We start from the raw sequence: 14,419 nt of genomic DNA, 5'->3' as shown, positions 1-14,419 counted from the left end.
AGGAGAGGAGTTGATAGAGGAGAGACAGGGGGAATGGAGGAGAGGAGGTGATAGAGGAGAGACAGGGAGGAATGGAGGAGAGGAGGTGATAGAGGAGAGACAGGGAGGAATGGAGGAGAGGAGGTGATAGAGGAGAGACAGGGAGGAATGGAGGAGAGGAGGTGATAGAGGAGAGACAGGGGGAATGGAGGAGAGGAGGTGATAGAGAAGAGACAGGGAGGAATGGAGGAGAGGAGGTGATAGAGGAGAGACAGGGAGGAATGGAGGAGAGGAGGTGATAGAGGAGAGACAGGGGGAATGGAGGAGAGGAGGTGATAGAGGGAAAACACTAGCAGATGGTCCATGTAACCCATGGAGGAGGAGGTGAGGCAGACTGTAGATCACAGGACCCTTCAGTGTGTGGACCAGGATCCCAGTGCACAGTAAACTCTATGAAACATCCAGCAGGTCAGCTCTAAAGTGTGACCCCTAACCCTCACTAACATACACTCCTCGCCAAATAGCTCTCACTGGAACACACACAAACACACACACCTTCTAATGAGTGCTGATTGGTCTAGTCGTGATGGGACAAAGCAAATGGTTTTTCCCTGAAGTCAACAGCCTCTCCATGTGACTGGGCACGCTCAGTTCCTTCCCTCCATTTACCCCGGAGGACCATGTACTATTGATATTTGAGATTGGTCAATGTGTGTGTGTGTGTGTGTGTGTGTGTGTGTGTGTGTGTGTGTGTGTGTGTGTGTGTGTGTGTGTGTGTGTGTGTGTGTGTGTGTGTGTGTGTGTGTGTGTGTGTGTGTGTGTGGGGGCAGGGGCACGCTAGCTAGGGCTCCAAGGTCAACTGAAGGACAGTGGAAAGGGTAGGGTGGGGACGATGCCGTGGAAATAGAGCTGGGAGTCTCCAGTCTGTAGTCTCAGTCTGGGATAGGGTCGCGCTGCAGAGGGAGGCTAGAAAATAGCACACAACACTGGAGATAGAGGACAGGGAAGAGAGAGAGAGAGAAAGAGAGAGGTATCTATAAAGATAGAGAGGTAGAACTGTGCAGAAATAGCAGGGCTAAGATTTCAGTGTTCTTCTACACACCCAGGACTGGTCTGCACCATGGGTGAAATCACCTCTCATTCACTGGGCCAGCCAGGAAGAAGGACAAGGAGACTATCCATTTCTCCTCTGAAGGCCCTCATCAATAGCCCCTTTACTCACTAATCACACAGCAGGGCAGGACAACACAGGGGTTTGGTGCTATGAGCACTTCGATACTGCATACATGAAGCTACAGAAGGCTACATAATATGAAGGGAAAAGGGGAGGGGAAAAGGGGAATGAGAGTTGTGGTGAAGCTTCAGTGCATTGTGTTTGGTACATTCAGAAATGCATACTGTCCCAGTCAGTGATGATAAATAGGATTAGTTTGTGTGTGTGCATAGGTTTCAGCACCTGCTAGTGGACAGCTCCAAACAAGGGGATTCAATGATCTCTCTGTTTCTCTCTCTCTCTCTCTTTCTCTTTCCTCTTTCTCTCTCTCTTTCTCTTTCTCTCTTTCTCTCTCTCTTGCTTTCTCTCTCACTATATTTTCTCTCTCTTTCTCTCTATTTCTCTCTCTTTCTCTTTCTTTCTTTCTCTCTCTCTCTATTTCTCTCTCTCTTTTTCTCTCTTTCTCTCGCTCTCTCGCTTTCTCTTTCTTTCTCTCTCTCTCTTTCTCTCTTTCTCTTTCTTTCTTTCTTTCTTTCTCTCTCTCTCTCTTTCTCTCTCTCTTGCTTTCTCTCTCGTTATATTTTCTCTCTCTTTCTCTCTATTTCTCTATTTCTCTCTTTTTCTCTCTCTCTCACTTTCTTTATTGCTATATTTCTCTCTCTCTCTCGTTCTCTCAGTCTTTTGCCCTCTCTGCTTCACATATATTCTCTTGAAGAGCATGTCTCTTTCTCCCTCTCTTGCTATAATCTCTCTGTCTTTTGTCCAGTTTTTTTGCAGTGTCATCTATCATGGGACCCACATTGTGTAATCAGGCGGTCAATGAGACAGTAATACTGAGGGATGTGTCCAGGTCTCAACTCTAGCTGCCAGGACTGATTAAGATCAGTTATCTGTTCAGTGTGAATCTAAGCTTTGTCCTCCGTGGACCTAATGACAGAATCAGAGGACATCCAGGTTTCTAGAAAGTAGAGGCTCAGTGAGTAGGGACTCAGTCACCATCACTAGCTAGATTACTTTCTGTGAAATTTACAAAATATAGGCCTGGCAATTATTAAGCAATTATAATTTTGTGAAATATTGTGAGATATATTTTCAATTTGGTAATGTGTAATGGTTTTCTTCTCTCCTCAAATAACTGCAATAATTGGAAAAAAATATTCCAGGCCATTATGGTTTACTGCATTATTATTATTAAGAAGAAACATAATATGTTTGGAAATGATGTATTGACGAGACACTTCAGGAGCTTTATTTACTTCCATAAATGCAAACTGTATTGTCACCTCAACTAATTAAATTGGCTTCATAAAGAATAATGAACACGCAGTCATTCTTTGACTAGTGGTAGGTGGTAGGTACATAAATAATAGAGTATGTATTTAGAAGCATACACATAACTTTTCCCTGTTGTCAAATGAAATGCTAGAATGGTTGGGGAACAGTAAAACTAGCAGGTCGTGTCCCCTCCCAGTTAGAAGCTTCCAGTTCTCAGATGAAGACGTGTGCTGGTCGTTGTGTAAACAAAGATAGATACTGCATCATCACTGCTATGGCAGGTGTTTGATTGGATCCGGCCCTTATCTAAGATGTCCAGTCCTTATCTAAGATTGGCATATGGTTTCATCTGGCCAACGTAGCTCTGACCAACCTTAGCGGCTCTTCCTAACTGAAGTCTTCCAGAAGCTGTTAAAACATTATTGTGAGCTAGTTTCTTTTTATGCCTGTAGGCATATTCTTTTATCTCGCATTACAACAATTAAAATTGTCTGGAAGGTAAAACATAATGAATCAAAACTAATGGACTAGTGGGTTTCCATAGAAACCTGTATAATTATGATAATTAGCGAAGCGTGAACACCATTCCTCCAAATGAAGTAAATACACACCAAGAGAAAATGTATTCTACTGAGAGAAGAAAAGAGAAAAACAAAATAAAACTTTCCGCCTCTTCAGAAGTAATGGTGTTTATTTGAATATACATAAGCCTCTCTGTTGTAATGATTAAAAAGAAATAGAAAAAACAGTATACACTTGAATTGCTATTTTCGATTTTGTTGCTAATGAATATTCATGATGATTTATACATCTCATTACACTGTCTTAAACCTTGATTCCAAATTACTTTTTTTGGTCTGTGCCAGTCTGCAGTTTTGACCTCTCTAAATCACGGGTGCACCCAATCATAGACTATGCATTATTCAAAATGATAACTGAGTCAAGACAACACAACTAGCTAGTGTGGGAAGAGCTACTTCTGTGGGGAATATTATTTTTGTGTATTTAGGCACATTTCAAATGTTCTATTCGGTTGAATAATGTTAATGTTTAGTTGTATAATGTTCATTTGGTATAAAATGTGATGGGGCCACCATGAACCAGACAAGGGCCCCTCAGATAAATAACATTACTGAATGTATAACTGAATGTATTACTGAATGTAAAACCGAATGTAAAACCGAATGTATTACTGAATGTATTACTGAATGTATTACTGAATGTATTACTGAATGTAAAACCGAATGTAAAACCAAATGTATTACTGAATGTATTACTGAATGTATAACTGAATGTATTACTGAATATATTACTGAATGTAAAACCGAATGTAAAACCGAATGTATTACTGAATGTATTACTGAATGTATAACTGAATGTATTACTGAATATATTACTGAATGTAAAACCGAATGTAAAACCGAATGTATTACTGAATGTATTACTGAATGTATTACTGAATGTATTACTGAATATATTTCTGAATGTAAAACCGAATGTAAAACCGAATGTATTACTGAATGTATTACTGAATGTATTACTGAATACATTACTGAATGTAAAACTGAATGTATTACTGAATGCATTACTGAATATATTACTGAATGCATTACTGAATGTATTACTGAATGCATTACTGAATGCATTACAGCATGTATTATGGAATGTATTACTGAATGTATTACTGACTGTGCATCAGTCAGAATTATGTGTATTTTGGGCTGTTGTTTGTATGATATTGTTTCTGTGTGTTATACATGATGTTCTTGCTCCCTGACAGGTCGTCATTGTAAATAAGAATTTGTTCTTAATTGGCTTACCTATAAAAAAATAATTTTTATATTTCACCTTTATTTAACCAGGTAAGCTAGTTGAGAACAAGTTCTCATTTCCAACTGCGACCTGGTCTTATATCAGAATGAGTCAGATTTTATTCTAAATCACAACACACACCGAACACATCCTCCACACTTGTCTCTTTGTATGTATCACAGTGTGCTCAGTTGTGACTGTGTTGCCTTTTAACATTCATGAAGCCACTCTGTTCCAGTCGTCTGTGTCTGTTTAAAATGGCGGAGGTCAGCGGTGTAGAGTCAGTGAGTGGCGTCACCTGTCACTGTCCCCCTGACCCCCAGAGTTCAGCCATGCTTGACATGAGTTCCCCATGGGCCTCGTCACATGTCCAGGGATGGATTGGTGGGGAGAGGTATGTTACTCGAACCATAGTCGCCGAGTCAGAGGGAGATGATGTAGTGTTGTCTAGATGTCAACTCTGCCTCGACTATGTTACCTGTCAGCCTCTGTGAAATCTTACACTGATGACATATTGTCCTTGTGAATATTCTGTTTCTTTTCATGACATTTCACAAATAGCTAGGGTCCTTGCTGCTATGCTCTTTCTACCCTAACACATTGTTAGACTTTGGTGTAAATCTCCCTTTGAACACAAATACTCAAGTTGCACGTATCTCATGTATGGAGTCAGCATTACGACACTAATGAAAAGCAGCCTAACTCTTCTCTCCTCTCCTCTCCTCTCCTCTCCTCTCCTCTCCTCTCCTCTCCTCTCCTCTCCTCTCCTCTCCTCTCCTCTCCTCTCCTCTCCTCTCCTCTCCTCTCCTCTCCTCTCCTCTCCTCTCCTCTCCTCTCCTCTCCTCTCCTCTCCTCTCCTCTCCTCTCCTCTACCAAGGCCAGTCCCACCCCTCTCACTCTCACTGCTAATTGTATTGACCAGACTATCGTTCCTCTTCATTGAGAATAGCAGACATTGAAATTCTGACCCATATTAGCATGGTAGTTGTGAGCTTATTGATCAGTGCATTGATAGGTTAAAAGGTATTTATCATTTCAGAGTGCTCAGCAGATGTTATAATTGATAGATATTGATGGAAGCAGGTATTGATCTCAAACACAGTAGAGTCTCTAACTGTAGGACTATAGGGAGAATGTGATTTAAAAAATGTATGCAGCCTTATGTGTCCTGAGTATCCTCCAAGGTCTACCGCTCTTCTCTACAACATTTAAGAACTTAAGGAAAATAGATATGTAGATATGTGGCTGTAATTGAAAGCTATTATCATAATGCTCTCCATCTTGTATATTATTCCGATTCAAATAGCCTCATTTGAATGGATCACATTTCACAGTCCTCTGCGTTGATTGCAAATTGAAGGAGAGAATGCCGATCGCTGCTTTGAATTACACATGTGAAGAGCTAGGATGAGGACTTGTCTTCTGCGCCTGTCTACAAGTTCTCGCAATTTATGCTGCAATTTAGAAAAGTTCAATATTTGATGTACCCACTACTGTGCTATTACTGTAAAAGGGAATTATCTGAGAATCACTTAAATTGGGGCTTTGTTTTAAAAGTATTTTCAAGTGCCATTATGAATCACATTGTTTTACCCATAAAATGGCTGCATATGTCATGACTGGAAATAACTCCAGCCTACAGCAGTCTCCTAGAAGCATTACATTAACGGTCTTCCTCTCTGACTGTGAGATGTGTAAGGCTCAGCACGTTCTCTAGGCCATCACCGATCCAGTGGACTGGCTTTTATCACCTCTAAACAGCTGAGGTAGTGTCACTCCACTCAGTCACCTCTACCTAGCTGAGATAGTGTCACTCCACTCAGTCACCTCTACCTAGCTGAGATAGAGTCACTGCACTCAGTCACCTCTACCCAGCTGAGATAGAGTCACTCCACTCAGTCACCTCTACCTAGCTGAGATAGAGTCACCCCACTCAGTCACCTCTACCTAGCTGAGATAGAGTCACCCCACTCAGTCAACTCTACCCAGCTGAGATAGAGTCACTCCACTCAGTCACCTATACCTAGCTGAGATAGAGTCACCCCACTCAGTCACCTCTACCCAGCTGAGATAGAGTCACTCCACTCAGTCACCTCTACCTAGCTGAGATAGAGTCACCCCACTCAGTCACCTCTACCCAGCTGAGATAGAGTCACTCCACTCAGTCACCTCTACCTAGCTGAGATAGAGTCACCCCACTCAGTCACCTCTACCCAGCTGAGATAGAGTCACTCCACTCAGTCACCTCTACCTAGCTGAGATAGAGTCACCCCACTCAGTCACCTCTACCTAGCTGAAATAGAGTCACTCCACTCAGTCACCTCTACCTAGCTGAGAAAGAGTCACCCCACTCAGTCACCTCTACCTAGCTGAGATAGAGTCACCCCACTCAGTCACCTCTACCCAGCTGAGATAGAGTCACCCCACTCAGTCACCTCTACCCAGCTGAGATAGAGTCACCCCACTCAGTCACCTCTACCCAGCTGAGATAGAGTCACCCCACTCAGTCACCTCTACCTAGCTGAGAAAGAGTCACCCCATCAGTCACCTCTACCCAGCTGAGAAAGAGTCACCATGTCAGTCATCTCTACCGAGCTGAGAAAGAGTCACCATGTCAGTCACTTCTAACCAGCTGAGAAAGAGTCACCATGTCAGTCACCTCTAACCAGCTGAGAAAGAGTCACCCTGTCAGTCATCTCTACCCAGCTGAGAAAGAGTCACCATGTCAGTCACCTCTAACCAGCTGAGAAAGAGTCACCATGTCAGTCACCTCTAACCAGCTGAGAAAGAGTCACCCTGTCAGTCATCTCTACCCAGCTGAGAAAGAGTCACCCTGTCAGTCATCTCTACCCAGCTGAGAAAGAGTCACCCTGTCAGTCACCTCTAACCAGCTGAGAAAGAGTCACCCTGTCAGTCATCTCTACCCAGCTGAGAAAGAGTCACCCTGTCAGTCACCTCTAACCAGCTGAGAAAGAGTCACCCTGTCAGTCATCTCTAACCAGCTGAGAAAGAGTCACCCTGTCAGTCATCTCTAACCAGCTGAGAAAGAGTCACCCTGTCAGTCACCTCTAACCAGCTGAGAAAGAGTCACCCTGTCAGTCACCTCTAACCAGCTGAGAAAGAGTCACCCTGTCAGTCACCTCTAACCAGCTGAGAAAGAGTCACCATGTCAGTCACCTCTAACCAGCTGAGAAAGAGTCACCCTGTCAGTCACTCTCTAACCAGCTGAGAAAGAGTCACCCTGTCAGTCACCTCTAACCAGCTGAGAAAGAGTCACCCTGTCAGTCATCTCTACCCAGCTGAGAAAGAGTCACCCTGTCAGTCACCTCTAACCAGCTGAGAAAGAGTCACCCTGTCAGTCACCTCTAACCAGCTGAGAAAGAGTCACCCTGTCAGTCATCTCTACCCAGCTGAGAAAGAGTCACCCTGTCAGTCACCTCTAACCAGCTGAGAAAGAGTCACCCTGTCAGTCATCTCTACCCAGCTGAGAAAGAGTCACCATGTCAGTCACCTCTAACCAGCTGAGAAAGAGTCACCCTGTCAGTCATCTCTACCCAGCTGAGAAAGAGTCACCATGTCAGTCACCTCTAACCAGCTGAGAAAGAGTCACCATGTCAGTCACTGCTGAAATGGCATCTGGCTTTACTGCAGCTGCTTCTCCTCTCCTCCAACTGCTCAATTCTCCAGACCCATTTGTCATACAAACGTTTTCTGTTGTTGGAAATAAAGATCCTCTGCCCCTTGATCTCTGTAGGATTGCCACTGCCTGACAACTCCCACAACTGCTCAGCCAATCATGTTCCTGACTCTCCACAAGCAAGGTCCCTCTGAGTGGTGGATCTATCTAGGGGATTGACAGAGGTCCATACAGTACATACCCCTGTAATATTTATTTATGTTGGAAATATCAAGATGCTTTGCTTGAACCTTGCTCCCCCCTGACCCCCTGTGGTCCTGCAATCATATTTCATGTTGAACCTTGTAATTGCAAACACTGTTGTATGTTCTTCAGCGAGAGAGAGAATAAAAATGTTAACCTCTACCAATGATGGATATGAGAGGACATTTATTCGTCATCACGACCTAATGATAGACAGTTTTTTAAATCACGTTTATTCCTTTTTCCGCTACGCATGTCACTACTTCACAGGAGAGCCATTTGAATGTAAACATGTATTCTGTATCAAAATAGTTTTTTTGGCAGAAATGCCTTCTGGAACATGAGCTTTCATGTGCCTTAATAACATGCTTGTATTCCATCCATAAATATGAATACAATTGTTAAAATGATGAGCCTAGTTGGTTTAGCCATGGAAAAAGTGAGGAACCTTCCCACTAGCCATGAGATAATGAATGGGCTGGACATGCCTGGAGATGAGTTTGGATTGGTCTGACATGTAGCACACTTCTGTCTATAACGTGAGCTGCTCAGTATGTGTTGACAGTCCTTTCTACCGCACAATTTTTTACAGATATAACATTAGCCATCGAGAACTACAAAAGTTTTGCTACTTTTCGCAACATTGAATTTAGCAGGCGCTATCGACAGATCAGTAGGACAATGTGATGGTCTACTTTCTGCACACGCCAATGTCAGTGTGAACCGGAGTGACTTGACACAAAGCTGGCCAGACAAGATGTAACTACAAACAAAACAGAGTTACATGGTTCTTGTCTGCCGTGAAGCATTCATCCATGTATATGGGTAAGAGTCTAGCTACATTTTCCAGATCTAAGTTTCTAATTTAGTCAGAAAGTAATTTTTATTGCAAGTTAAAACATTCTGTTAGTTAGCTAGGAAACGTTAGCTTGCTGGCTCGCTAGCTAACGTTACGTGGTTGATCTGTGTAGTAATATTATTCTAATCAGAAACCCATTTGCATTGCTAGTTATAGCCTAATGTTAGCTCGATAATATTGAACGTAGTTTGTTAGCTTTAGCTACCTGAAGATTCATACTACAGCTATGACAATGTTTGTATTGGTAGTAGTATGAATTGGGATTATGCCGGTTCATTGTTTAGCTAGCTAGCTACAGCTGAACAAAAGACTACTTAGCCAGATGATTACATGACCCATTCACTTAGCTAGATGTGGCTGGGGGTGATTACAGCCATCTATTGTATATCATGAACATGTAGTGAACATCCACTTAGCTAGATGTGGCTGGGGGTGATTACAGCCATCTATTGTATATCATGAACATGTAGTGAACATCCACTTAGCTAGATGTGGCTGGGGGTGATTACAGCCATCTATTGTATATCATGAACATGTAGTGAACATCCACTTAGCTAGATGTGGTTGGGGGGGAAGGGGGGGGGGGGGGGGGGGTTATAGCATTTCCTTCACATGACCCATCAATTTAGACAAGTGTGTTGGGTAAAAATCTTAAAAAGAGAAAATATTTCTAAAATATTTTTATCTGGACGCTTTCTATTTTTGATATTGCTACTATGCAAGAATGCAAGTACTATCACTCTACAGTTAACACCTTCTGTATCCTGTGCAAATAAACATAGATTTTATTTGATATAGCGTGTGTTTACCACGTGGCCTCACATGTGAATCCTTAAAGAGATGGGTGGGGCTAAGGCTTAAGAGGATGTGAACGATTCTGAATGGGTGTAGACAAAGAGTTCTCCAGTAGGTGTACCAAAAATATTCAAGGGCCATTTTCTCAAAAGTGGGGATACAAGATTTCAATTTTCAAGCAGAATTACTTTTCCATTGTTCCTCAACTTTAGTGTATGATGTACCATTTTCTAGCACTGAGACTCTACTTTTATCCAATGTAAAAAACACAATTTCAAATTTTGTTACATAAGAACAAATCAAGCCGGTCGGTCACAAATGTGGCCTTATGATTAAAATTGTAATGAGAAGGAAAGTAATTAACATTTACATTTATCTGAGAGATGGAGAGAGGAGAGAGGCTGCTCCCCCAACTACCACCAATCACATCATACCATACCAGTGGAGGCTCCTCAGAGGAGTAAGGGGAGGACCATCCTCCTCAGTGAATTTATTAAAAATAAAAATGGTAAAACATTGAAAAATTTACCATTTTTAGATAAAACTATTCTAAATATATTCACTTCACCAAATGATTGATTCAAACACACTGTTTTGCAATGAAGGTCTACAGTAGCCTCAACAGCACTCTGTAGGGTAGCACCATGGTGTAGCCGGAGGACAGCTAGCTTCCGTCCTCCTCTTTGTACATTGACTTCAATACAAGGAGGCTCTTGGTTCTCACCCCCTTCCATAGACTTACACAGTAATTATGACAACTTCCGGAGGACGTCCTCAAACCTATCAGAGCTCTTGCAGCATGAACTGACATGTTGTCTACCCAATCAAAGGATCAGAGAATGAATCTAGTACTGAAAGCATAAGCTACAGCTAGCTAGCACTGCAGTGCATAAAATGTGCTGAGTAGTTGACTCAAAGAGAGAGAAAGACAATAGTTGAACAGTTTTCAACAAATTAATTTCTTGAGATACGAGAGAGATTTCATCTTTTTTTTCACTTTCAGTTTCACTTACTTAGCTAGCAAATATAGCTGGATAGTTTAGTTACTCAAACACCCGGCTCAAACAGAGGGATGCTATGTTAGCTAGCGGGCTATGACTATCCAACACAACACTGGAACTCTTCCAAGATAAGTTTTGGCTTTATTAATTTATTGCCACCTGGGCTCGACAGTGTAACTGCTTACTGTCTATACACTGTAACGTTACTGCATGATTGTAGCGGGTTTACTAACATATTAGTTCTGTTAGCTATGTTGACTAGGATGTTACTTTAGCTAATATGGGGACAATGATGAAGGCTGTGTGTAGCGGTTATGACATGGGTTGGCTTGGATTGTTTTTTTTTGCCTGGTCACATACAGCTGATGTGTTGTTCACTGAAGTCCACAAACAAAGGGAAAAGGTGAGAAGAGTAGAGTGCATAGAGGCTAGGATGAATACAACCCGGCTGCTATGATCAGGGGTGTATTCATTCTGCCAATTCTGTTGAAAAACTTTTCTTAAACGGAAGCAAACGAAACAGGGATAAAAATACCTGAATTTGTCCAATAGAAACTCTTGTTTGTAACTGTTGGACTAATGATTACACCCTAGATAAGCTGGATGCAGGCAAGAGTGTGAAAGACGGTATTGAATGTGTCACTGTCTGTCCATGTGTCACTGTCTGTCATCTCAAATTTTTCTCTCGACCTGTGTGCACCCATAATGTAAATTGTCATTAATAGGCTAGGTTGTAGCAACCTCATGATGAGTGTAGGGAAAATTAGAGTATCATGTAGTAGCCTAAACCTATCGATGTTACATTGAACTGGGTGAATGGAATATGAATGACAATGATCCAACATGCTGTAATAGAAATAAGGCCATGATCATGAAAAAAAGTATTGTCCTCCCTAATCACATCATTACTTTGACCGCCACTGCACCACACCTACCACCAATCACATCATACCATACCTACCACCAATCACATCATACCACACCTACCACCAATCACATCATACCACACCTACCACCTACCACCAATCCCATCATACCACACCTACCACCAACCACATCACACCACACCACACCTACCACCAATCACATTATACCACACCTACCACCAATCACATCATACCACACCTACTACCAACCACACCACATCACACCACACCACACCACACCTACCACCAATCACATTATACCACACCTACCACCAATCACATCATATCACATCTACCACCTACCACCAATCACATCATACCACACCTACCACCTACCACCAATCACATCATATCACACCTACCACCTACCACCAATCACATCATACCACACCTACCACCTACCACCAATCACATCATACCACACCTACCACCAATCACATCATATCACACCTACCGCCTACCACCAATCCCATCATACCACACCTACCACCTACCACCAATCACATCATACCACACCTACCACCTACCACCTACCACCAATCCCATCATACCACACCTACCACCTACCACCTACCACCAATCACATCATACCACACCTGCCACCAATCCCATCACACCACACCTACCACCAATCACATCATACCACACCTACCACCAATCACATCATACCACACCTACCACCAATCACATCATACTACACCTACCACCAATCACATCACATCACACCACACCTACCACCAATCCCATCATACCACACCTACCACCAACCACATCATTCCACACCTACCACCAATCACATCATACCACATCTACCACACCTCTCACCTACCACCAATCCCATCATACCACACCTACCACCAATCCCATCATATCACACCTACCACCTACCACCAATCCCATCATACCACACCTACCACCAATCCCATCATATCACACCTACCACCTACCACCAATCCCATCATACCACACCTACCACCAATCCCATCATACCACACCTACCACCAATCACATCATACCACACCTACCACCAATCACATCATACCACACCTACCACCAATCACATCATACCAGTGTATTTAAGTACTCTAAACTTAGTTTATCAGAAATATGCCACCGTCCATTTCATTGGGCATCTGACCTCAAATAAAAATATCTCTCTATAATCATGTAAAATTGTCATGTTTGTCTGCTTGAGACGTTCAATTAATTAAATGCTCCAATATTTCTGTAGATGCTTAACTGCAGCGAGGCAATTATTATTGGATGATACATAATTTCACAACAACACTATGACCGAATTTAAAAAAGTCCTGATTTACCAGAGGCAAAATTTATAATTTCTGTCATGATCGTATCTGTAATCAGTTCATTCCTAGTTTATACTTGTCAAGTCATTGTTGGCTCATCACCAATAACAAGTCAATTAAATGTTTCTAATCACTCCAATAGAGTCAACCCTTATCTCACGCTTGATGTCACTTCCTTGTCATATCGTTGTGTGCCATATTAAGGGGATACATGGCTAAATGTAGCATTACAAAAATTGTGGCTCAAAATGGATCTACCCTGCTATTGTTTCCACAGACAAAGAGCATGGGATGTGCAACTGGAAGCCATGCTGGTTACAGACAGGTAAGTACAGGGTCGTGTATCGTGAGAATAGAAAACAGTGGAGATGGATTTGTCAAATGTCGAGGGATTACAGCACAGAAAATCCTGTGAGGCAGTGTTCCATCTGAGAAACCACTGAAGAGGGGGAGAGGAGGAGGAGGAGGATGAGGAGAGACATGTGAGAGAAAGAGAGAGAGAGCCTTCCTCTGAGATCCCTCCACATGCTGTCTTGCCATTCGCTGAAATCCAGAATCTTTTATTTCCCGTCCTCCTTTTGCCAAGCATGACTCTTTCTCACCAATCATCATGATTCCACCAGTAGCACCCTCCAAAAGGATGACAATACCCTGCATTCATTTTCATCCACATTGTTTCCTTTTACTGTGTTCATGATCTTTTTATGGGCCAAAACACGCGTATTACACACCTCAACTCTCCTCAATGTTTTTCCCTTGTTGTCTCTGTGACACATTTTTGCTCGGTGTTCCGTCTCCAGCTGGGACCAGAAAACGTAGCAGCACAGCAGTCTTCTTAAATGGGCTGGTCTCATCCCTCGTTATATTTCCAATGGCGACTGTGCTCTGATGCAGTCAGTTTAAGGAATTACTTCAGGCCTCTCTCTCTCTCTCTCTCTCTCTCTCTCTCTCTCTCTTGTTCTCTCTCCCCCCTCTCTCTCGCGCGCCCCGCCCTCGCTCTCTCTTTCTCTCTCCCCGCTCTCTCTCTCTCTCTCTCTCTCTCTCTCTCTCTTTCTCCCTACTCTCTTCTCCACTCCACCTCGGGGCACTTGCTGCCACGCCAAAAGAAATCACCCCCTGCATCACTGGAGACGAGTGGAGAGGACACCCCCCTAAAATAAAACCCTCACCTCCCTCCTTCCTCCCCCTGTATCCCTCCTGCCACCCTCCTGCCTCCCCCCTGCCTCCCCCTTGCATCACTGGAGACGAGCGGAGAGGACACCCCCCTAAAATAAAACCCTCACCTCCCTCCTTCCTCCCCCTGTATCCCTCCTGCCACCCTCCTGCCTCCCCCCTGCATCCCTCCTGCTTCCCTCCTGCCTCCCTCTGCCTT

Source organism: Salmo salar, chromosome 29 (genome assembly GCF_965601325.2).
Source record: "Salmo salar chromosome 29, fSalSal1, whole genome shotgun sequence".
Taxonomy (NCBI): domain Eukaryota; kingdom Metazoa; phylum Chordata; class Actinopteri; order Salmoniformes; family Salmonidae; genus Salmo; species Salmo salar.
Note: the sequence above shows the minus strand (reverse complement) of the source record.